The 23,466-nt window shown below is 46.5% G+C and overlaps 1 protein-coding gene across 1 annotated transcript in view; it reads right to left on the reverse strand.

Annotated features, from left to right (window-relative positions):
* The window catches only part of malt3 (MALT paracaspase 3), a 138,894-nt gene extending 118,663 nt beyond the window's left edge, over nucleotides 1-20,231 (reverse strand). The window contains exon 1 of the mRNA XM_060853749.1: nucleotides 20,148-20,231. The gene's annotated coding sequence lies outside the window, so the exon portion shown is untranslated. The remainder of the gene's footprint in view (nucleotides 1-20,147) is intronic.
* Nucleotides 20,232-23,466: the final 3,235 nt, after the last annotated feature.

The following is a 23,466-nucleotide window of genomic DNA, read 5'->3' on the forward strand; positions in this document are numbered from 1 at the left end:
TCAGTGGCTGTGTTGAGAGCTGGAAGGTGCAGTATAAACAGGGGCTCTCCTCCTTTCAGACCAGAACCTCTCTGTATTGGGAACAAGGTGTCGGGAGACAACGAGGATCCAGTGTAGCCTGAGGCACTGTCCACAGCAGGGTCTAACACCCCAGCCTCATCTGGCAATACCAGCCTTGCACAACGGCACTGTTAATGGATCGTGTCTGCAGTCACTGCTGTAGGGGAACTGGGCTAACTTTACAAACAGAGACTGTCTCACATAATTCTCCATACCTCCGTATGGAAAATAAACCCGCAATGATTAGGTGGTTCGGTTGATTTTTGAGCCTGGAGTTTGATTAGATTCCCTACAGTGTGGAAACAGGCCCTTCGGCCCAGCCAGTCCATACCGACCCTCTGAAGAATAACCCACCCAGACCCATTTCCCTCTGACTAATGCACCCAACAGTATGGGCAATTTAGCATGGCCAATTCACCTGACCAGCACATCTTTGGACTGTGGGAGGAAACCGGAGCATCCGGAGGAAACCCACGAAGACACAGGGAGAATGTGCAAACTCCACACAGACAGTCGCCCGAGGCTGGAATCAAACCTGGGACCCTGATGCTGTGAGGCAGCAGTGCTAACCACTGAGTCACTGTGCTGCCTGTTCTGATTGCTCTGGTCCATTGAGACTCAAGCGAAGTTGACCGTTGGGGGCTTTTATGGCACAGTGGTAGTGTCCGTGCCTCTGAGCCAGGAGGACTAGGTTCAAGTATGTAAACATGCTTGAACAGGTTAGGTAGGAAGTACCTGAAGTAGACAGTTTCCTGTCAACCTCCACGCGCCTCCACGCGCCTCCCCCACCCCCCCCCTCCCCACCCCTCCCCCCCCCACCCCTCCAAACTTCTGGACAGCAAATGTGATATCTTTCCTCAGTTTGACCGTAGATGACTCCAGGCCGGTTGCAATCTCATTGCCCTGCCCACTCCCACCTCTTCCCCCCCACCCCACCAACACACACAAAAACTCCACACACAGTCACACAAAAGCATGACCGAACAGTCAGTTAGGGATAAAACTGAATGTAGCAACTGGCACTGAACTGGGCAGGGACATCAATGGCAGGGCACCCTGCACGTGCCCTCCTCGCTGGTGCTTGGAACCTCGTGCAAACATCTCACGGACTGGTCAAGTACAGCCATACCCAACAGACCTACTGAAAAATACTGCCCAAGTCCAGGACTCTCCCTTCACCATCCCTTGGTTTGTCCTCATAGATTCTCTACAGTATGGAAACGGGCCCTTCGGCCTAACAAGCCCACACCGACCCTCTGAAGAGCAACCCACCCAGAACCATTCCCCTACCCTATTACTCTGATTAATACACCTAACCTACACATCCCTGAACACTATGGGCAAATCAGCCTGACTCATTCACCCTAGCCTGCACGGTGGCTCAGTGTTAGCACTGCTGCCTCACAGCGCCAGGGGCCTGGGTTTGATTCCTGCCTCAGGCTGCTGTCTGTGTGGAGTTCGCACATTCTCCCTGTGTCTGCTTGTGTTTCTTCCGGGTGCTCCAGTTTCCTTCTACAATCCAACCCAAAGATGTGCAGGGTCAGGTGAATTGGCCATGCTAAATTGCGCGTAGTGTTAGGTGCATTAGTCAGAGGTAAATATTGGGGAATGGGTCTGGGTGGGTTACTCTTCGGAGGGTAGGTGTGGACTGGTTGGGCCAAATGGCCTGTGGATTGTGAAGGAGATGGAGTCAGGTGGCACTGAGCTATAAAAAGCGAGAGTCACCATTGACCTACCAAAGGGCTACTCCCTTGTTAGAGAGAAACATACAACTGAGCGCGGCTTTAACCCAAGGGTCAGCCCGTCTCAGGGAGAGGTTGAAAAAGAGAGTCCTTTGGGGTAACCTCAGCTGGTGCAGGAACTGAACCCATGCTGTTAGCAGTACTCTGCATCACCAACCAGCCATCTGACCAACTGAGCTAACCGAGCCCCTAGCCATAATAATGCGAATTCTCAACCTTGATTCCAGGCTCCATGAAGCTGCACAGCATCAAGTCAAACACAGGTACGGAGTGACACTTACTAATCAGCAGCCAGCACCCTTTACCTCGGGCGACTGATCAGAGCTTCACTTGGAGGGAGCCCTGACAGGACCAAGAGTGGAGGATGGAGAATTTTCTAACTAACACACCCAGAAACATTAATACACAGCTCTGGAGTAGGTGAGGTATGACTATGGATCACCTAGCCCAAAGATTTGGACACTACCACTGTGCCACAAACTCCGGGTGGGGGGTGCTGGGGGCCCTCAATATCCATCCCAGTGCCTGCCCAGGATCACTGGAAGTGACAGAGCTGGGCAAATACTAGGACTAGATACCCTTGCCCATCTGCTACGGGCTAAGAGGAGAAACTAACCCTTGCTTATCTACATACCATAGGTGCTTCGGTCCATGACAGTATTGACTGCAGTAACCACCACAATGTCTCTAAGGAGACAGCCCAGTTTCCACATTAAAGAAACTCTCCATCTGCAGCACCAACTGCAGTGGATGGTATTCCAAACCCAAAATGCCACTCAAACCTGGGCTGTGGGTCATCTCTCGCAGCAGAATTGCATTTAACACCATCTGAAACCTCCACTCTACCATCAGAAGAATAGTCCTGGTTCAGTGGAGAGTGCAGAAGAGCATGCCAAGGGCAATACCAGGCCTGGGGAAGCTACAACACAGGACAGGCAATTTAGCACAGCCAATTCACCTGACCTGCACATCTTTGGACTGTGGGAGGAAACCGGAGCATCAGGAAGAAACCCACACAGACACGGGGAGAATGTGTAAACCCCACACAGACAGTTGCCCAAGGCTGGAATCGAACCCGGGTCCCTGGCGCTGTGAGGTAGCAGTGCTAACCACTGAGCCACCGTGCCACGCCAAGGAACAGCCATGGTTTCTCCAGTCTAACCACATAATTTTGCTTGTGTTAGTTAATCATCGACAGTGGGCAGCATTCCACCTGCAGCCCAGGACTTCTTCGCAATATCACCCAGTGATAGGGACTCATGCAGTGGGCAAGGATGTGGGCTCAGGCTAAATCAAGGCCGAGGCATTTGCAATCGGCTTGAGCCAGAAGGCCCAGGGGGATGACCCATTTCGGCCTCCTCCAGTGGTCCCCACCATCACAGGCATCAGTCTTCAGCCAATTCGATTCACTCTATGCAACATTAAGAAGCAGTTGGAGCCACTGGATAATGCAAAGTGTAGTAGATTCAGATACATTTAGGACATTTAAGCAACTCTTGGATAGGCACAAGGATGATAGTAAAATGTAGGGTATGTAAGCTTGTTTGATCTTAGGACTAGAATAAAGGCCTGCACAATATCAAGGGCTGAAGGGCCTGTACTGTGTGTACTGTTCTATGTTCTAAAGTACTGAAGACCTGCGCATCAGACCCAGCCAAGCTGTGCCAGTACAGTTACACACTGGTATTTACCCAGCAATGTCCTGTCGACGAAAAGCAACACAAATCCACCCAGCCAATCACACCCTATTCAACAAACTGGGAGGAAGGTGTAATTGTCTGTCCTAGCAAGCCACACTTACACGGCAATACCCTGCTCAGTGATGCCCAGTTTGGATTCCGCCAGGGACACTCAGCTCCTAACCTCACAACAGCCCCCGGCCCACACAATCGAGCTGGGCACCAGGTGTGAGGGGAGAGTGACTGCCCTTGATCATGTGTGTGGCATCAAGGGGCATTGGCAAAATCATCATTAATAGGAATTCAGAGGGACTCTCTGTCTGTCACAGAGGAAGAGGGTGGTCACCCATCAGAGGATCAAACACCTCAGCCTCAAAAGCTCCTCAGAGTGGTGTCTGAGGACCAAACACTTGCATCAATGAGGGTCTGAAGTGGAAATGTTCACTGGACAAATGCACACTACTCAGCACCATTCGCAACTCCTCGGGTACTGAAGTAGTCCATGAGCAAACGCAGCAAAAACCGGGCAATATCCAGGTTTGGGCTGACAAACATTAAGGAACATTCATGCCACACAACTGCCAGGCAATGACCATCTCCAGTAAGAGAAAACCCAATCATCAGCCCTTGACATTCAATCATTATCATTAATTCGCCCACTATCAATATGCCGGAGGTTATCTATGATCGGGACAAGCTGTACTGATAGAATCGACGTTTCGGGCATGAGCCCTTCTTCAGGACCTGCTGCGCTTTTCCAGCAACAATTAGAAATAGCTCTGATCTCCAGCATCTGCAGTCCTCACTTCTTCCTAGCTGGACTGATACCCAAAGAGGAGTCAGATTGGACTTGAACATTAACGCTGTTTTTCTCTCTCTCTCTCTCTGCACAGATGCTGCCAGACCTACTGAGTCTCTGCAACACTTACTGCTTTTATTTCAGATTTCCAACATCTCCAAGTAGCTTGCTTTTATTACAACTATTACAAGACAACAAAAGGGATGCAATCTTGTTTTACCGCCTTCTAGATGTTTTCCGGTTCCCTGTTCAGCATGGATGCACTAGATACCCAGGGATGTCACATTCCTTTCAACTTAACATCGGAAGCCACGGTGATTGCCAATTAGAAATAGTTTTCTTTCCTTAAATCCCAGAAAGTTGCTGCTAGGAAAGCTTCTCCACATGGAATACTGGTTCACAAACTAGTCTTCAATTCACGGGAGCCTGAAGGAGATTCCTGGAGATTTCTTTAATTGCACAATGTTTGTGATTCTTCAAATACTGAAGCAGTCTGTGCTCAAACGCAGCACGATCTGGACACTATCCAGGCTTGGGCTGACAAGTGGCAAGTAACATTCGTGCCACACAAATTCCAGGCAATGACCTTCTCCGGTGAAAGATAATTTATCCATCACTCCTTGACATTCAATGCCTTACCATCATTGAACCACCCACTATCAACATCCAGGGTTACCATTTATCAGAAACTCCACTGGACTGACCATATCAATACACTAAATAAAAACAATGACTGCAGATGCTGGAAACCAGATTCTGGATCAGTGGTGCTGGAAGAGCACAGCAGTTCAGGCAGCACCCAACGACCAGCGAAATCGACGTTTCGGGCAAAAGCCATCCATATCAATACACTGGCTACAACAGGTCAGAGACTAGGAATACAGCAGCAACTAACTCATCTCCTGATTCTCCAGAGCGTCATCTACAAGGTACAAGTCAGGAGTGCGATGGAATACTCTCCACTTGCCTGGATGGGGGCAGCCCCAACAACACTCAAGAAACTCAACACCATCCAGGACAAAGCAACCCACTTGATTGGCACCACATCCCCAAATATCATTCCCTCCACCACCGCCGCTCAGTAGCAACAGTGTGTACTATCTACAGGATGCATCGCAGAAGTTCCCCAAAGATCCTCAGACAGCGCCTTCCAAACCCATGACCACTTCCATCTGGAAAGTCAAGTAGGCTGATATATGGGAGGAGAACCACCACCTTCAAGTTTCCCTCCAAGCCACTCACCATCCTGACTCGGAAATATATCGCCGTTCTTGCACCGTTACTAAGCAAAAATTCTGGAATTCCTTCCCAAAGGGCATTATGGGTCAACCTACATCACATGAACTGTAGCAGTACAAGACAGCAGTTCACCCCCACCTTCTCAAGGGGCAACTAGAGATGGGCAATAATTGCTGGCCCAGCCCGCGACACTCATCGCTCACGAGTGAATTAAAAAGACACTTGCCAAACCTCGGCTAGTGCGCCTCAAAGTTTCGTCACTGATAAGTAGTTATTTAAAGCCTTCTCATCTCCCCATTCACTCGTCAGAGCAACCAACCCCAGATAGTGTAAGATTTAAAGTCTGTTATGCAAATTCTCACAAACCTGTATTTTCGATATTCAGATAAACGCAATGTTTCTACGAAACCATTCTGAAACGAGCATTTCCGGGATGGGAAAGAGTGACACAATGGAGATAATTCAAATACTGAAAGCAGAAAATCGAGTTTTCCAAAAAAAAACAACGCAGCAGCCTTGCCATAGTGAAAGTGAAACTGGATAAAATATGATTTGAATCCATTTCTTACACCAGCAACCAAATTAGACGGGAGGTCGAGGTTCGTGTGTCACTAGGGACTGAAGCACGTGCATTCTGTAGTAAAGATGGAGGCACTTTAATAAACCCCATGAGCATCCTGGATATAAAACTGGCTGAGGGAACAGAGACACAGCTGCAATGAACAGTGGGCTTTTCTCACACAGAAAGTCTAGAGTGGAGATACACGGGGGTCCAGTATTACCACCGATGAGTTTGCAAAACTTCTGTGAGGACGACATTCTTAAGCCATAAAACTTAGAAGCAGCAGTAGGCCATTCAGCCCACTGGGTCTGCCCCACCATTCGATGAGATCATAATTGACCTGGTCCTCTTGTGAGACAGTGCAGCGTCCCTACTCATTCTACCCAGAGGGTGGTGTGTGTATGGAATGAGCTGCCAGAGGAAGTGGTGGAGGCTGGTTTAATTCCACCATTTAAAAGGCATCTGGATGGGTATATGAATAGGAAGGGTTTAGAGAGGGTATGGGCCAAATAAGACAGATTAAGTTAGAGTATCTGGTTGGCATGGACAGGTTGGACCGAAGGGTCTGTTTCCGTGCTGGACATCTCTATCCCTGGACCAAGGCCGGGTTCAAACCCCACCTACTCCAGAGGTGTTTGCTAACAACTCCGAACAGGTTGGTTATAAAGATAATTGCCAACTCTACATTCCTGCCCTCTCCCAATAACCCACAGCTCCGTTACAGGTGATCACCTCAGCCTTGAACATACCGAATGACCCAGCCCTGACAGCCTTCTGGGGTGAAGAACACCACAGATTCACTCACCTGGAGGAGTGGAAGAAATTCCTCCTCATCCCCGTCTTAAACGCTCGACCTCCCCCCCCCCTCTTTATTCTGAGAGTGTGGCCTTTGGCTTCAAGAGAACATGGACAGTACGGCAGAAGGGGCAAACACGTGACCGATGTAATTTAACACAGAGAGGTGTGAAGTGAGGAGGGACAATAAAAAAACCAACAGGTTAAAGGTTTTAAGGGGGGGGGGCGCAGTGACAGAGACACCTTGGGGGTTACACGTACACAAATCAATGAAACCAGGAGGACGGATTGGGAAAGCCATGATAACCGGGCTCCTGGGTTTTGTAAATCAAAGGACAGACCCTGCAACGGTCTTACGGGGGCAACTTTATAAAACACTGGTTCAGTCTCTAGTTGGTATTTGTTGTTCCATTCAGAGCACCACGATCTGAAGGCAAGGCTGGTAACAGGGGCGAGGAATTCTGCTCTGGATGGAGACTGGAATAATTGGTGCTCATCGCCTTAAAGAGGGTTTGGAGGGGAGTTTTTGACAGGAGGGGAATCTGGTCAGAGTCGGCTAGCAGAATCTGTTCCCTTGCTGGGAGGAACATCAACCACAGAGACCGATTCAAACTAACCAGCAAAAGGAACAGCAAGAGGCACAAAGCTTTCTTGTGTTGTATAGTTCAAACTCAAATAGTTTGATCAGGAATGCACTGCCTGAGAATACAGCAGAGGCAGATCCATTGATTTGATCTGATTTATTATTGTCACATGCACCTCGGTACAGTGTAAAGTTTTGTTTTAAGGCGGGTTAGACCATACAGTGTGCATTAGGATACAATGTTACAGCTGTAGAGAAGATGCACAGAGAGAGAGAGAGAGAGATCAACATTAGATTTTAAAATGTGAAGGTTCCATTCAGAAGTCTAATTTAAACAGCGGGGAATAAGCTGTTCTTAAATCTGTTAGTATGTGTGTTTAAGCTTTTGTATCTTCTGCCTGATGGAAGAGGGTGGGAGAGATTATAACCAGGGTGGGAGGGGTCTTTGATGATGTTGGCTGCCTTCCCGAGGCAGTTGGAGGTGTAGATGGAGCCAATGGATGCAAGATTATTTTGTGTGATGGACTGGACTGTGTTCATAACCCTCTGCAGTTTTGTATGTTCCTGCACACAGCAGTTGACAAACCAAGCTGTGGTGCATCCAGATAGGATGCTTTTTATGGTGCATCTATAAAATTTGGTAAGAGTCTTCACTGACATGCCCAATTTCTTTTGTCTCCTGAGGAAGTGATTTTGAAAAGGGATCAACAAGGAATCAAAAGGATTTACAAAACAATGGAGCAGTTTGATGGAGTCGATCCTGCTGAGGGATAGCTCGAAAGGTCTCCCTCTGTGCTTTAACTGCTTTTAGATTAGATTCCCTAAAGTGTGGAAACAGGCCCTTCGGCCCAACCAGTCCACACCGACCCTTCGAAGAACAACCCACCCAGACCCGATACGAAGTTAGGTGGACAGGCAGGTAGTACTGAGGAAGTGGGGAGGCTACAGAAGGATCTAGACAGTTTGGGAGAGTGGTCCAGGAAATGGCTGATGGAATTCAATGTGAGCAAATGCGAGGTCTTGCACTTTGGAAAAAAGAATAAAAGCATAGACTACTTTCTAAACGGTGAGAACATTCATAAAGCCAAAGTACAAAGGGATCTGGGAGTGATAGTCGAGGATTCTCTGAAAGTAAACATGCAGATTGAGTCCGTGATTAAGAAAGCGAATGCAATGTTGTCACTTATCTCAAGAAGGTTGGAATATAAAAGCATCGTTGTGCTACTGAGACTTTATAAAGCTCTGGTTAGGCCCCATTTGGAGTACTGTGTTCAGTTTTGTTCCCCACACCTCAGGAAGGACATACTGGCACTGGAACGTGTCCAGCGGAGATTCACACGGATGATCCCTGGAATGGTTGGTCTAACATACGAGGAATGGCTGAGGATCCTGGGATTGTATTCATTCGGGTTTAGAAGATTAAGGGTACACTTAATAGAAACTTACAAGATAATACATGGCTTGGAAAGGGTGGACGCTAGGAAATTGTTTCCGTTAGGTGAGGAGAATAGGACCCATGGACACAGCCTTAGAATTAGAGGGGGTCAATTCAGAACAGAAATGCGGAGACATCTCTTCAGCCAGAGAGTGGTGGGCCTGTGGAATTCATTGCCGCAGAGTGCAGTGGAGGCCGGTACGTTAAATGTCTTCAAGGCAGAGATTGATAGATTCTTGATGTCACAAGGAATTAAGGGCTACATGCAGAATGCTGGTAAGTGGAATTGAAATGCGCATCAGCCATGATTGAATGGCGGAGTGGACTCGATGGGCCAAATGGCCTTACTTCCACTCCTATGTCTTATGGTCTTATGGACCCACTTCCCTCTGACTAATGCACCTATCCCTATGGACAATTCAACATGGCCAATTCACCCTAGCCTGCACATATTTGGACTGTGGGAGGAAACCAGAGCACCCGGTGGAAACCCACACAGATTAGGGGAGAACGCGCAAACTCCACACAGACAGTCACCCGAGGCTAGCATTGAATCTGGGACCCTGGTGCTAACCACTGAGCCACCATGCTGTCCCACAGTGTTCTTGGATTAAATTCTATTAAAGCAACTTGACAACTGAAAGAGGAAGAAGGACGTTCTATTTAATACACGGAATACAACAGTCCTGTTAACTGTTCCCTCTAACTGCCACAACAAAAATAGCACCTTTATATAGCACCTTTGACTTAGCAAAACGTTCCAAGGTATTTTTATAGAAGTTTTACCAAACCAAACTTTGACACCAAATCAACAAAGGAGACAAAAAGACGTGACTTTAATCCCAAGCAATCCTCCAAATTTTTCAATGACACCAAACGCCAATTGTTTTACCATCAGACTGAGGACAGGAGGAGAAACCTGAAACTGTCAGGTCCAATGCTCCCTCGATACAAGATCAATCCCTAGTGGATTGAACAAAGATGATGTTAATAAATAGCAACCAGCATTCCAGCGGCGATACACACAACACAAGGGCAAAAAACCTGGTCCAAAAAGTAGATTTTGTTTTTTGTTTGGGGGATGGGGAGGGGGTGGGGGAGGTAGTGTTGAAATAAGAGACGGAGAGAGAGGTTTGAGAGGAAATTTCTTCTTTAGCGCCTGGACAGCCACAGAGTGTGGAGGTTATAAGTTAGCTCGCTGAGCTGGAAGGTTTGTTTTCAGACGTTTCATCACCGTACCAGGTAACATCATCAGTGAGCCTCCGGATGAGGCATGGGTGGTGTAGCCCACTTTCTATTTGTGGGTGGATGGGTGATATCATTTATGGTTCAGACAGGGAGGAAACTAGCCACCAGGATACACAAACACCAACCAGCCACCAAATGACATGACCCATTATCACTAGTATCCTTACACACAGGTGAAGAACGACACCACTTCAACTGGGACAACACATCCTTTCTAGGACAGGCTAAACAAAGACACGCAGAGGAATTTCTAGAAACCTGGCAGTCAAACCAGATCTCCATCAGTAAACACATCAATTTGGACCTCATTTACTAACCTCTGAGAAAAAGAACCAGAAATGATATCCCTTAACAGACCAAGACACATAAATAAAAAGCAGGATGGACCACCAGCGCATCACCAGAGGCTTGCTGATTATGTTACCTCGCTTGGTGATGAAGTATCTGAAAACAATCATCCCAGCCCAGCGAGCAAACTTACAACTTGAACCTCAACCTGAGCTACAAATCTTCTCAAAACCCAAGCGTGGAGCTAGGGTGGACCTGGAAACTAGAGGTCAAAGTCGGAGGAATGTAGAAATCTCCATGGACTGTCGGGGAGGGTTACTGGGTCAGATCTGTAGGACATTTGAGGGCATTCTGGCTCAGTTTGCAGACAATACAAAGATAGGTGGAGGGGCAGATAGTATTGAGGAGGTGGGAAGGCTGCAGAAGGATTTGGGCAGGTTAGGAGAGTGGGCAAAGAAGTGGCAGATGGAGGACAATGTGGGAAAGTGTGAGGTAGGAAGAATAGAGACATGGACTATTTTCTAAATGGGGAGAAAATTCAGAAATCTGAAGTGCAAAGAGACTTGGGAGTTCTAGTCCAGGATTCTCTCAAAGTAAACTTGCAGGTTGAGTCAGTAGTTAGGAAGGCAAATGGAACAATGACATTATTTTGAGAGGACCTGAATATAAAAACAGGGATATACTTCTGAGGTTATAAGGCTCTGGTTAGTCCACATTTGGAGTATTGTGAGCAGTCTTGGATCCCATATCTCAGGAAGGATGTACTAGCCCTGGAGCAAGTTCAGAGGAGGTTCACGAGAATGATCCCAGGAAAGAATACCTTAGCGTATGAGGAATATTTGAGGACTCGGAGTTTCTACTCAATGGAGTTTAAAAGATTGAGGGGGGATCTATTTGAAACATACAGACTACTGAATGGCCTCGACACAGTAGATGTTGGGAAGATGTTTCCATTGGTAGGAGATTCTAGGACCCGAGGGCACAGTCTTAGAGTAAAGGGAAGACCTTTTAGTATGGAGATAAGGAGAAACTTCTTCAGCCAGAGAGTGGGGAATCTATGGAATTCATTGTCACAGAAGGCTGTGGAGGCAGGTCATTGAGTATATTTAAGACAGAGATAGATAGGTTCTTGAGTATCAAGGGGATCAAGGGTTATGGGGAGAAAGTGGGCAAATGGGGTTGAGAACCTTATCAGCCATGATTGAATGGCAGAGCAAACTTGATGGGCTGAATGGCCTAATTTCTGCTCCTATGTCTTATGGTCTAACACGTTCTTATCAACATCGTCTGAGATTCACTATATTAAACACAGGCACAGACATCACACTCCAGAGAATTTCTCTCAGACGGTCATTAGTCTGTGGAAATCGCCTCCCGAGACCACAGTCGGGGCTCGGTCATTGAATCATACAACTCTTACAATATGGAAGCAGGCCTTTCGGCCCATCGAGTCCAAACCAACCCCCTGAAGAGCATTCTGATCAAAAACCACCCTCTTACCCTATCCCTGTAACCCTGCATTTCCCATAGTTAACCCGCCTAGCCTACACATTCCTAGACATTATGGGCAACTCAGCAAGGCCAATCCGGCTAACCTGCACATCTTTGGCTGAGTCAGGCAGATTCTTGACTGACAAGGGAGTGAAATGGTGAATGGAGAGGTGGAAAAAAGGAGTTGAGGCCACATTCTGACCCGCCATGAATTTCACGAATGGCTTGCAGGAGCGAATGGCTGGTCCTAATGCCTCTGGGTTGGCTCTTGGATGAGGCAAGGCAAGTGGATTTACTTGAACGTCAAAAAAACTGTAATATGGTAACAGGCCATTCAGCCCAACCAGTGCGTGTTGGTTTCTGGTTTCTACACATGCAATAACCCTAACCCCACACGCTAGCTCTGTCCCTTCAGTCCTATTTTCTTCAGCCATTCATCTAGAAACTACCTTTAAACATTGAGCCAGGGATCATGTCAATCACACACTCCAACACTGCATTCCATTTGTGTTTAAAAAAAGCTCTATTCTAAATATTTTAACCTTATATTTACTCACTGTAAATTATTTAAAGCATTGTGTTGGCTTTCCCCATCTCATTTCACCTGTAAATCTACCTGTCGTTTCTTTTCTGCTGATTAAAACAGACCCAAACTTGCTAAACCTCAGAAGTTAATCATGATTTGGAGATGCTGGTGTTGGACTGGAGTGTACAAAGTTAAAAATCACACAACCATAACCACTATAACCTGGTGTGGAGTGATTTCTTAACTCAAGAGGTTAAAGGTTAGTCAGGCAGAGACCAGGTGTATACTCTTTTAGTCAGTGTTATATTCGTTGGGACACATCACAAAACTCCCAACACACTATTTCTTCCCATTTAATACACCCCCAGTCAGGCACCACACCCACAGTCATATTCACACTCAAAAATGCCTGAATCAACATATAAACCATTCCCCATTCCCTAGTTGTCTTTTGTCTCAGGCATTCTTGCCAGAGCTTTCAAGGTGATAAGTGTTTGCATCTCTCCTTTTATTGCATTTCCTCGTATTTGGCAGATTCCACGAAAATTAGCAATTTAGTCTTAAAGGAACACAACATAATGAGTACTACATATTAAATAAAATGGCTTAACATACTGTCAGACTTGCCTCTGGGCTGCACCATAACAGATTGCTTTTCTTTAAGAGAAAGACCAGGCCTACTGATCATGCACAGCATCATGAAGATATACACTGTCACCATCTTTGTTTCTGAGTTAAAAATCACACAACACCAAGGTTTAGTCCAACAGGTTTAATTGGAAGCACACTAGCTTTCGGAGCGACGCTCCTTCATCAGGTGATCAAGGACTCTCTCTTGCCTTTCCCTGCAATCTACAATCAAAGAAATGTTCCACATACAAACAATCCACAGCTCCCTGCCACTTCCCTGGTGAGAATTCCTCTCAGGGTTTCAACACTGACTTGATTGACACCCATTCCTCAAATGCCAACACATTTCAAGCCTGGCTCCTTGTCAGAGGTTCCAAACCACTTCCAAAAACTGAAAGATCACATGAATGTGAAGCATTTCCTATTTGATTTGCATTTCAATGCTAATCTGGAACTGACTCAACAACCTCCGTGTTTTCAGTTGTTTCATGTTTTCAGCCTGTCTTCCACGGAACCAATTAAATTGTTTTTGCAGCACAGGGGATTACTCAATAGCAAAAGGCAATCAGCATTAAAAGCAACATTGTTAATGGGAATGTGGGTGCCATTGGCTGGACTAGTGTTCATTATCCGTCCATAATTGCCCTGGAAAAGACGTTGGTAAGACACCATTCTTGAACTGCTACCGTCCACATGGAGACACTCATCGAGCTGGTAGGAATGACGCAACAGCGATGTAGATCCAAGTCAGAATGGCATATGACTTGGAGGGGAACTTACAAACTTTCCCTTTATCTAAGACCATTTCTCATTCTCGTAACAAACATTGGTGATGCTGGATGGATTAGCTCCAATGACTGGGAGGGACCCTGGTAGAATCACTCAAGCGTGGCGTAGACAATACAACAATCCCATGACAACACGCAAACACCTTCAGGCAACTGCCTCTGTGAAATATCTTCAGGTCTCTTCTTGGTTTACATAAACACTGTGGTACACCTCACAGTCACAGGGTGTACTGTTTTACTTGAAAAACATATTAAGTTACGGCGCTTAACCGTTCTGAACAGTCACAGTCTGAGGTCAAATGCAGGTTTAATCCTCTCTGGGCCGTCAACAGCAAGACGCCCACTAAATGGATCCATGCACAATGACTCTATGATCGATTGATCCAATTTTGGAAGTCACGGTCGCTCCCGGCTCTCAAAGCTCCATACAACAAAATCAACAATGAGGAGGAGGAGGAGCATTGGCCATCAGAAGGTCACGTTCACTAGACAGACACGCTTTGACACGGAAGTTAACACATCATTGGAGAGCTCCGGCTGACACTGTGTGAATGGTGAGTGTGCCATCAGGAATGGATCTCCATAAGACGCAGCAGCAGAATCTCATCAATCTCACTGAATAGCAGAGCAGACTCAGTGGGCTGAATGGCCTCCTTCAGCTCCTATATCATAGAATCCCTACAGTGTGGAAACAGGCCCTTCAGCCCAACAAGTCCACACCAACCCTCTGAAGGGTAACCCACCCAGACCCATTGTCCCTACCCTATATTTCCACCTGACTAAGGCACCCAACCGACACATCCCTGAATACTATAGCCGATTTAGCACAGACAATTCACCCTAACCTGCACATCTTCTGGTGGCTGGGATTGGTCTGTGGGGTGGGAAGCTTGTTTGAGAAGAGAGTACAGATGGTAACCAGTGAGTAACGGTTTTCTGCAAGTTAGGGAGTTTGTGCTCTTTATAACAGTGTGCGTTACGTCTGTGAAATGTGACTGTGGGATTGTGTCAGAGAGAAAGAGGAAGTGTAAAGTACGTTCAGAACTTTCATTGATTGTTAACATACCATGAGATTCAAAAGACAAAAAGCAATCTAGCTGTAAAGTGATTTAAAAGATGTTCCTGAGATTACGTGGCCATTAACTTCAGAAATGCGTCATTAAATTTAAATGACAAAAACAGCAGTTTCTCTGTACCGAAACAACTTCTGCTAGATCCCCTCCATTTCAGCTTTATCTGACTCCAGAACAGATTCAGACAACACAGAAACAGACCCTTCAGCCCATCTCATCCATGCCAACCAAGTTTTATAAAAGCTAAACTAGTTCTATTTTCCTATGTTAGGCCCATGTCCTCCTAATCCTTTCCTCTTTGTGTACCTGTCCAAATACCGTTTAAATGTTGTAACTCTACCTGCGTTTACCAGTTCATCTGGTGGCTCAGTCCACACGCAATGCACTCACTTGTGTGAAAAAGTTACCCCTCAGGTCCCGATCAAATCTTTCCCCCTCTCACCTTAAAAATATGCTCGCGAGTTTTGAATTCCCAAACCTTTGAAAGAAAACCTTTACTATTCACCTTATCTATGCCTCTCATGATTTTATAAACCTCAACAATATTATTGCCATTTATTCTGCCTCTAGTCCACGAACAAGATGATGTCGGGCAACAATGGGTTACAATTGTATTTAATGTGCTTTCACAAAAGGCATTCCCAACGGTATATCACACTATTCCCACGGTTTGGAATGAGCTTAGACTCATAGAATCCCTAGAGTGTGAAGAAGGCCATTCAGCCTATCCAGCCCACTCTGACCCTCCAACGAGCATCCCACCCAGACCCACACTCCCACCCTACTGCTATAACCCAACGTTTCACAAGGCTAACACAGCTAGCCGGCACATCCCTGGATATTATGGGCAATTTCCCATGGCTATTCCAGCCAACTTGCACATCTTCGGACTGCGGGAGGAAACCGGAGCACCAAAGAAACCACGCAAACACGGGCAACTTCAGCCAATCTGATCAATTACAAGCAAATCTGAAAATCTCAAACAGAAGGAAAGACATTGTAGCTGCTGCGAGACTGAATCATACTCCATAAATACCACATGCATCAGTGACAACATACATTACCCATCAGATACAGAAAGAATCCCAAGCGAGGGTCAGCACCCGTCAGTAACCAGCGAGGGTCAGCACCCGTCAGGCACCAGTGAGGGTCAGCACCCGTCAGGGAACCAGCGAGGGTCAGCACCGTCAGGGACCAGCGAGGGTCAGCACCCGTCAGGGAACCAGTGAGGGTCAGCACCCGTCAGGGACCAGCGAGGGTCAGCACCCGTCAGGGACCAGCAAGGGTCAGCATCTGTCAGGCACCAGCGAGGGTCAGCACCGTCAGGGACCAGCGAGGGTCAGCACCCGTCAGGGACCAGCGAGGGTCAGCACCGTCAGGGACCAGCGAGGGTCAGCACCTGTCAGGGACCAGCGAGGGTCAGCACCTGTCAGGGACCAGCGAGGGTCAGCACCCGTCAGGCACCAGTGAGGGTCAGCATCTGTCAGGCACCAGCGAGAGTCAGCACCCGTCAGGCACCAGTGAGGGTCAGCATCTGTCAGGCACCAGCGAGGGTCAGCACCCGTCAGGCACCAGTGAGGGTCAGCATCTGTCAGGCACCAGCGAGGGTCAGCACCGTCAGGAACCAGCGAGTGTTAATATCCATCCAAAGCAGTACACTGTATGAAACAAACCACATGCCCCTTGACTCTGTGGTTGATATGCTCACAGCAATACAGCTTCGATGAAAGTCACTGAACCCAGTCACTTCTTTCCCAAGATGAGTCATTCCACCTCTGTTCACCAACAAGAGACTGCGACAAGCAACTCCTTTTCAAAGGTTGTGATTTTTGCTGGGTCTGGTTATTGAAGTATATCCTTGCTAATAACCAAATGCACAATTGGTAGATTCCCCTCCTGCTGCTTGGAGGCAGATCTTCAGTCAGAAAGGAAACTGCTGACCTACATTTTAACACCCATCTTAACGAATAATTTGTAAAAGGAATTATTTCTCCCTTCTGCAGAAGATCCACCCTCTGTTGATGCAAATACATGCATTTATATAGACACTTTAACACGCTAACAGGTCCCCTTTGTGCTGTCAGGGCTGGATGTGGTGCATTGGTAATGGCAGTGGTTTAGTCACTGATGTTCTGGGGTCATCCTTCAGCCTCCGACGCTCCAGGGAAAACAGCCCCAGCCTTTTCACCCTCTCCCTATAGCTCAAACCCTCCAACCCGGGCAACATCTTCGTAAATCTTTTCTGCACCCTTTCAAGTTTCACACAATCCTTCCGATAGAAGTGCAGAAAACGTGTTGCTGGAAAAGCGCAGCAGGTCAGGCAGCATCCAAGGGGCAGGAGAATCGACGTTTCAGGCATGAGCCTTTCTTCGGGAATGAGGCGGAGAATCGATGTTTCGGGAATGAGTCCTCATTCCTGAAGAAGGGCTCATGCCCGAAATGTCGATCCTCCTGCTCCTTGGATGCTGCCTGACCTGCTGCACTTTTCCAGCAACACATTTTCAGCTCTGACCGCCAGCATCTACAGTCCTCACTTTCTCCCGATAGAAGTGCAATCAGAATTCCAGGTAATGAATTGCTTTCTCTCTCCATGGATGCTGTCTGACCCGTTGTGATCTCCAGCATTTGTTGTTTTCAGTACAGATTCCAGCATGTGCTCCTATCCGCGTGAATCCCAAACTCCCTCTGGGTAATAAAGGCCGGCCCAGCTCACATTTGTTATCGAGTCACTGTCAGAGCAGGTATCCTGAAGCCTGGTTAAAGACACGGGTTCTAAGGCAGGTCTTAGGGAAGAGAGAGGTGGAGTGGTGCAGTGAGAGAGTTCTAGGTGGGGGCTTTGCTGTTACACCACCCACCTGGGATCACAATGCAAACTCAAACATGATTTGGAGATGCCGGTGTTGGACTGGGGTGTACATATTTAAAAATCACACAACACCAGGTTATAGTCCGACAGGTTTAATTGGAAGCACACTAGCTTTCGGAGCGCTGCTCCTTCACAATCACCTAATGAAGGAGTGGTGCTCTGAAAGCTAGTGCTTCCAATTAGACCGGTCAGACTATAACCTGGTGTTGTGTGATTTTTAACTACATACTCCAAGCAGTCAGCAGCCACACTGTATACACTGCTGCACCACCCACTGCCCCACTCTCACTTCTTCTTCTTGACCTGTCACCGTTTACAGTGCTACCTTGCAGAGAGAGCAAACCCAACTCACCCTGGGGAGGATGGAGCAGAGTTGGAAAGACAGGGGTTGGGGGTGAGGGAAAACGTTGTGGGAAGGGTGGTGGTGGGATGTTGTTGTCACAGCACATTGTTGAAGCTGTTTAAACAAGAAGAAAGCATTTGGAGTGCCAGGCGTAGAGCAAGCAAAGTCAGTAGTCAGGCCCCAGCTGGGCTGGTGTGTGTCAGCCTGGGGCAACACCTTGGGAAACAGGGTCCAATCCTTCCAGGGAACCCAGAGCAGACTCCTCCTTCATAACAGCAAAGGTGGGGGGGGGGGATTCTTGGGAAGCTGGGCATGTTCTCTGCTGAGATGGTTACAGGGGGAATGTTTAACCGGGGGTGAAGGATTTAGTGAATGGGAAGGCATTGTTTCTACTAGCAGGAAGGTTAGAACACAGCTTTTTGCTACTTGACAGGAAAATGAGGCAGTTGGCAAGGTTTCTGTAATCACATCAACACACAGCAGGGGACAGTGGAAGCAGCAATGGTATCTTACAGGATTAGATACATATTAAGGGTGGCACAGTGCCTCAGTGGTTAGCACTGCTGCCTCACAGTGCCAGGGACCCAGGTTCAATTCCAGCCTCGGGTGACTGTCTGTGTGGAGTTTGCATATTCTCCCCGTGTCTGCGTGGGTTTCCTCTGGGTGCTCTGGTTTCCTTCCACAGTACAAAGGTGTGCAGGTTAGGGTGAATTGGCCATGCTAAATTGCCCATAGCATTCAGGGATGTGTCGGTTAGGTGCATTAGGTGGGGGGAAATGTATAGTTATAGGATAGGGGAATGGCTCTGGGTAGGTTACTCTTCAGAGGATCAGTGTGGACTTATTGGGCTGAAGGGCCTGTTTCCACACTGTAGGGATTCTCCTATATATGAAGAGGCAACTTTTGCAGGGTAGTATTGAAACAGTAGGCTGCTGGAACAAATTGTGAAGAGCCAGTACAGGCTGAATGGCCTCCTTTTGGGCTGCGATGCTTTATATAAAAGTTCAACGATTAACAACAGGCAGAATGGTAATGTGTACTTGCTGTTCCACTCGGGTGTTTGCAGACTGCAGCGTATCACACAACCTGTGTATTACTGAAATCGGGGACTTATCAGGGTACCCACAAACCATGCATCCACACAGGCTGAACATGCAGCTTCCAGCACCTAACACACACACAACCCCAACCTGCAGTCAGACACAAAACTCTGCACAGAATGATCACCTGCAATGCAGGTGTATAGTCCCAGGCATGCTTCAGTGCATCATAGACAACTCCTCGGTTACATACATGGACCTGACACACATCAGATGGACAGCACTTCATAACGGCTAGATTTATGGAACATACACATGGCAGAATATCAGATAATCTGTGCATCACTCAAACTAGGAATGTGCTCCCACCATATCAAAGCCATATCTAAGTAAAAGAGCAGAATACAGGCAACAAACTATTAATTTGTTTCCCATCCCTTCATCGCCACAGACTTTCACTAACAGCTTACTCAATTCAATAACTCAGTTTTACAAACAGTAATTCTCTTCTGAAGTGCATGTGTTACCAACTTTGTCTGGTTCAAATGATCAGATAATTCAAAATATTATTTGGCCCACAGAGGGTGGGTAAAATGATCAGTAGACCCCATAGACATGGCTCAAAATCAACTCTACTTTCCTGATCACCATAAAGGCGATGCAAGGCTGGACAAAAAAAAAGCTAACAAAACATTAGATTTTACTTCCAGAAGGGAGGGAATTGCTAAGTAAGGAAATCTGGATTGAACTTTGACTGGACTTTACTTGGGGCATTTATGCAGCTACAGCTGTCAAAAAGGGTTCTCTAGAGTCGGTACATGGAGGACTCCCTCCCTCCCACAGACTCGCTCACTCACTCACTCTCCCTACCTTCCTCAGACCCTCTCACTCTCAATCCCTTCCTCAGCCCTTCACACACACACCCTCTCTCTCACTCTCCCCCAACTCTCTGGTACTCACCCTCCGTCCGAATCTCTGCCTCGCTCTCTCTCTCTCTCTGTCTGTCCCTGCGGCCCTCTCTCTCTGCTCCGGGGACCGTGAGCGAGTCCGGGGCAGGATCCCTCTCCGGCTCCGCAGCCCCTTTCCCGGGGAAGGGAGAGAGAGAGAGAGAGCTCCGGGCGAGCACCTTCAGGAGAAACTGAGCAACCGCCGGGCGCAGCGGCGTCAGGAAAATCCCCGGAAGTTTCACTCACACACACACAGAGAAAATAAACTTTCACACTCACACAGAAAGAGAGAGTAAACTTTCACACTCAGAGTGAACTTTTACACTCACAGAGAGTAAACCCTCACACTCACACAGAGAGAGTAAACTTTCATACTCAGAGTAAACTTTCACACACACACAGAGAAACTTTCACAATCACACAGAGAGTAAACTTTCAAATTCACAGAGTAAACTTTCACACTCACAGAGAGTAAACTTTCACACTCAGAGAGAAAGAGTAAACTTTCACACTCACACAGAGAGTAAACTTTCACACTCAGAGAGAGAGTAAACTTTCACACTCAGAGTAAACTTTTACACTCACAGAGAGAGTAAACCTTCACACTCTCACAGAGAGAGTAAACTTTCATACTCAGAGTAAACTTTCACACTCAGAGTAAACTTTTACACTCACAGAGAGAGTAAACCTTCACACTCTCACAGAGAGAGTAAACTTTCATACTCAGAGTAAACTTTCACACTCACAAAGAGAGTAAACTTTCACACTCATACATACAGAGAGAGAGTAAACTTTCACACACAAAGTAAACTTTCACACTCACACAGAAAGAGAGTAAACTTTCACACTCAGAGTAAACTTTTACACGCAGAGAGAATAAACCTTCACATTCACACAGAGAGAGTAAACTTTCATACTCACACATACAGAGAGAAACTTTCACACTCACACAGAGAGTAAACTTTCACACTCAGAGAGAGAGTAAACTTTCACACTCACAGAGAGAGAGAGTAAACTTTCACACACACACAGAGTAAACTTTCACACTCACAGAGAGAAAGTAAACTTTCACACTCAGAGAGAGAGAGAGAGTAAACTTTCACACTCACGGGGAGAGTAAACTTTCACACACACAGTAAACTTTCACACTCACACAGAGTAAACTTTCACTCACAGAGAGTAAACTTTCACACTCACAGAGAGAGAGAGTAAACTTTCACACTCACACAGAGAGATTAACTTTCACACTCATGGAGAGTAAGCTTTCACACTCAGAGAGAGAGAGTGAACTTTCACACTCACACAGACAGTAAACTTTCACACTCACAGAGAGTAAACTTTCACACTCACAGAGAGAGAGTAAACTTTCACACACACACAGAGTAAACTTTCACACTCAGAGAGGGAGTAAACTTTCACACTCAGAGAGGGAGTAAACTTTTGCACAGAGAGAGAGTAAACTTTCACACTCACACAGAGTAAACTTTCACACTCACGGAGAGTAAGCTTTCACACTCACAGAGAGAGAGAGTGAACTTTCACACTCACACAGAGAGTAAACTTTCACACTCACAGAGAGCAAACTTTCACACTCACACAGAGAGAATAAACTTTCACACTCATGGAGAGTAAGCTTTCACACTCACAGAGAGAGAGAGTGAACTTTCACACTCACACAGAAAGTAAACTTTCACACTCACAGAGAGTAAACTTTCACACTCACACAGAGAGAGTAAAGTTTCACACTCACGGAGAGTAAGCTTTCACACTCACAGAGAGAGAGAGTAAACTTTCACACACACACACACACACAGAGTAAACTTCCACACTCACAGAGAGAGAGAGAGAATTAACTTTCACACACACACAGAGTAAACTTCCACATTCACACATAATAAACTTTCACATACACACACAGAGTAAAATTTCACCCTCACACAGAGAGAGTAAACTTTTACACTCAGAGAGAGAGAGTAAACTTTCATACACACGTAGAGTAAACTTTCACACTCACACAGAGTAAACTTTCACTCACAGAGAGTAAACTTTCACACTCACACAGAGAGAGTAAACTTTCATACACACATAGAGTAAACTTTCTCACACACACACACACACACAGAGTAAACTTTCACACTCAGAGAGAAAGAGAGTAAACTTTCACACTCACAGAGAGAGAGTAAACTTTCACACTCATGGAGAGTAAGCTTTCACACTCACAGAGAGAGAGAGTGAACTTTCACACTCACACAGAACGTAAACTTTCACACTCACAGAGAGTAAACATTCACACTCACACAGAGAGAGAGTAAATTTTCACACTCACAGAGAGTAAACTTTCACACTCACACAGAGAAAGCTTTCACACTCACAGAGAGAGAGAGTGAACTTTCATACTCACACAGAGAGTAAACTTTCACACTCACACACACAGAGAGTAAACTTCCATATTCACACAGGGAGAGTAAACTTTCACACTCACACAGAGAGAAGGAGAGTAAACTTTCACGCACACACACAGAATAAACTTCCACACTCACAGAGAGAGAGAATTAACTTTCACACACACACACAGAGTAAACTTTCACACTCACACAGAGAGTAAACGTTCACACTCACACAGAGTAAACTTTCACACTCAGAGAGAGAGTAAACTTTTACACTCACAGAGAAAGAGAGAGAGTAAACTTTCATACACACATAGAGTAAACTTTCACACACACACACAAAGTAAACTTCCAAACTCACAGAGAGAGAGAGAATTAACTTTCACACACACAGAGTAAACTTTCACACTCACACAGAGTGAACTTTCACATACACTCACACAAAGTAAACTTTCACCCTCACACAGAGAGAGTAAACTTTCACACTCACACAGAGTAAACTTTCACACTCAGAGAGAGAGTAAACCTTTACACTCACACAGAGAGAGAGAGTAAACTTTCATACACACATAGAGTAAACTTTTACACACTCACAGAGAGAGAGAACGTAAACTTTCACACTCACACAGAGAGAGAGTAAACTTTCACATGCACACAGAGTAAACTTTCATACACACACGGAGTAAACGTTCACACTCAGAGAGAGAGAGAGAGTAAACGTTCACACTCACACACACAGGGGAGAAAGAAAGTTCTCCACCCTCGGAGATACTCTCAGTGTCACCACCTCCTTCCCCCCCCACCCCCCCAGGAGTGCATCCCACTCATTTCCTAGGGGGTGGGGGTCCAGAAGAGAAAGCCCCTTCCCTGGGGAAGCAGTGGAAATCCACTGAGAACCTTCTGAGCAAACCCCTGACTACTCCCTTCTGGTCAAACTCTAAGCAG

The sequence above is a fragment of the Hemiscyllium ocellatum genome, chromosome 42 (assembly GCF_020745735.1).
Source record: "Hemiscyllium ocellatum isolate sHemOce1 chromosome 42, sHemOce1.pat.X.cur, whole genome shotgun sequence".
Taxonomy (NCBI): domain Eukaryota; kingdom Metazoa; phylum Chordata; class Chondrichthyes; order Orectolobiformes; family Hemiscylliidae; genus Hemiscyllium; species Hemiscyllium ocellatum.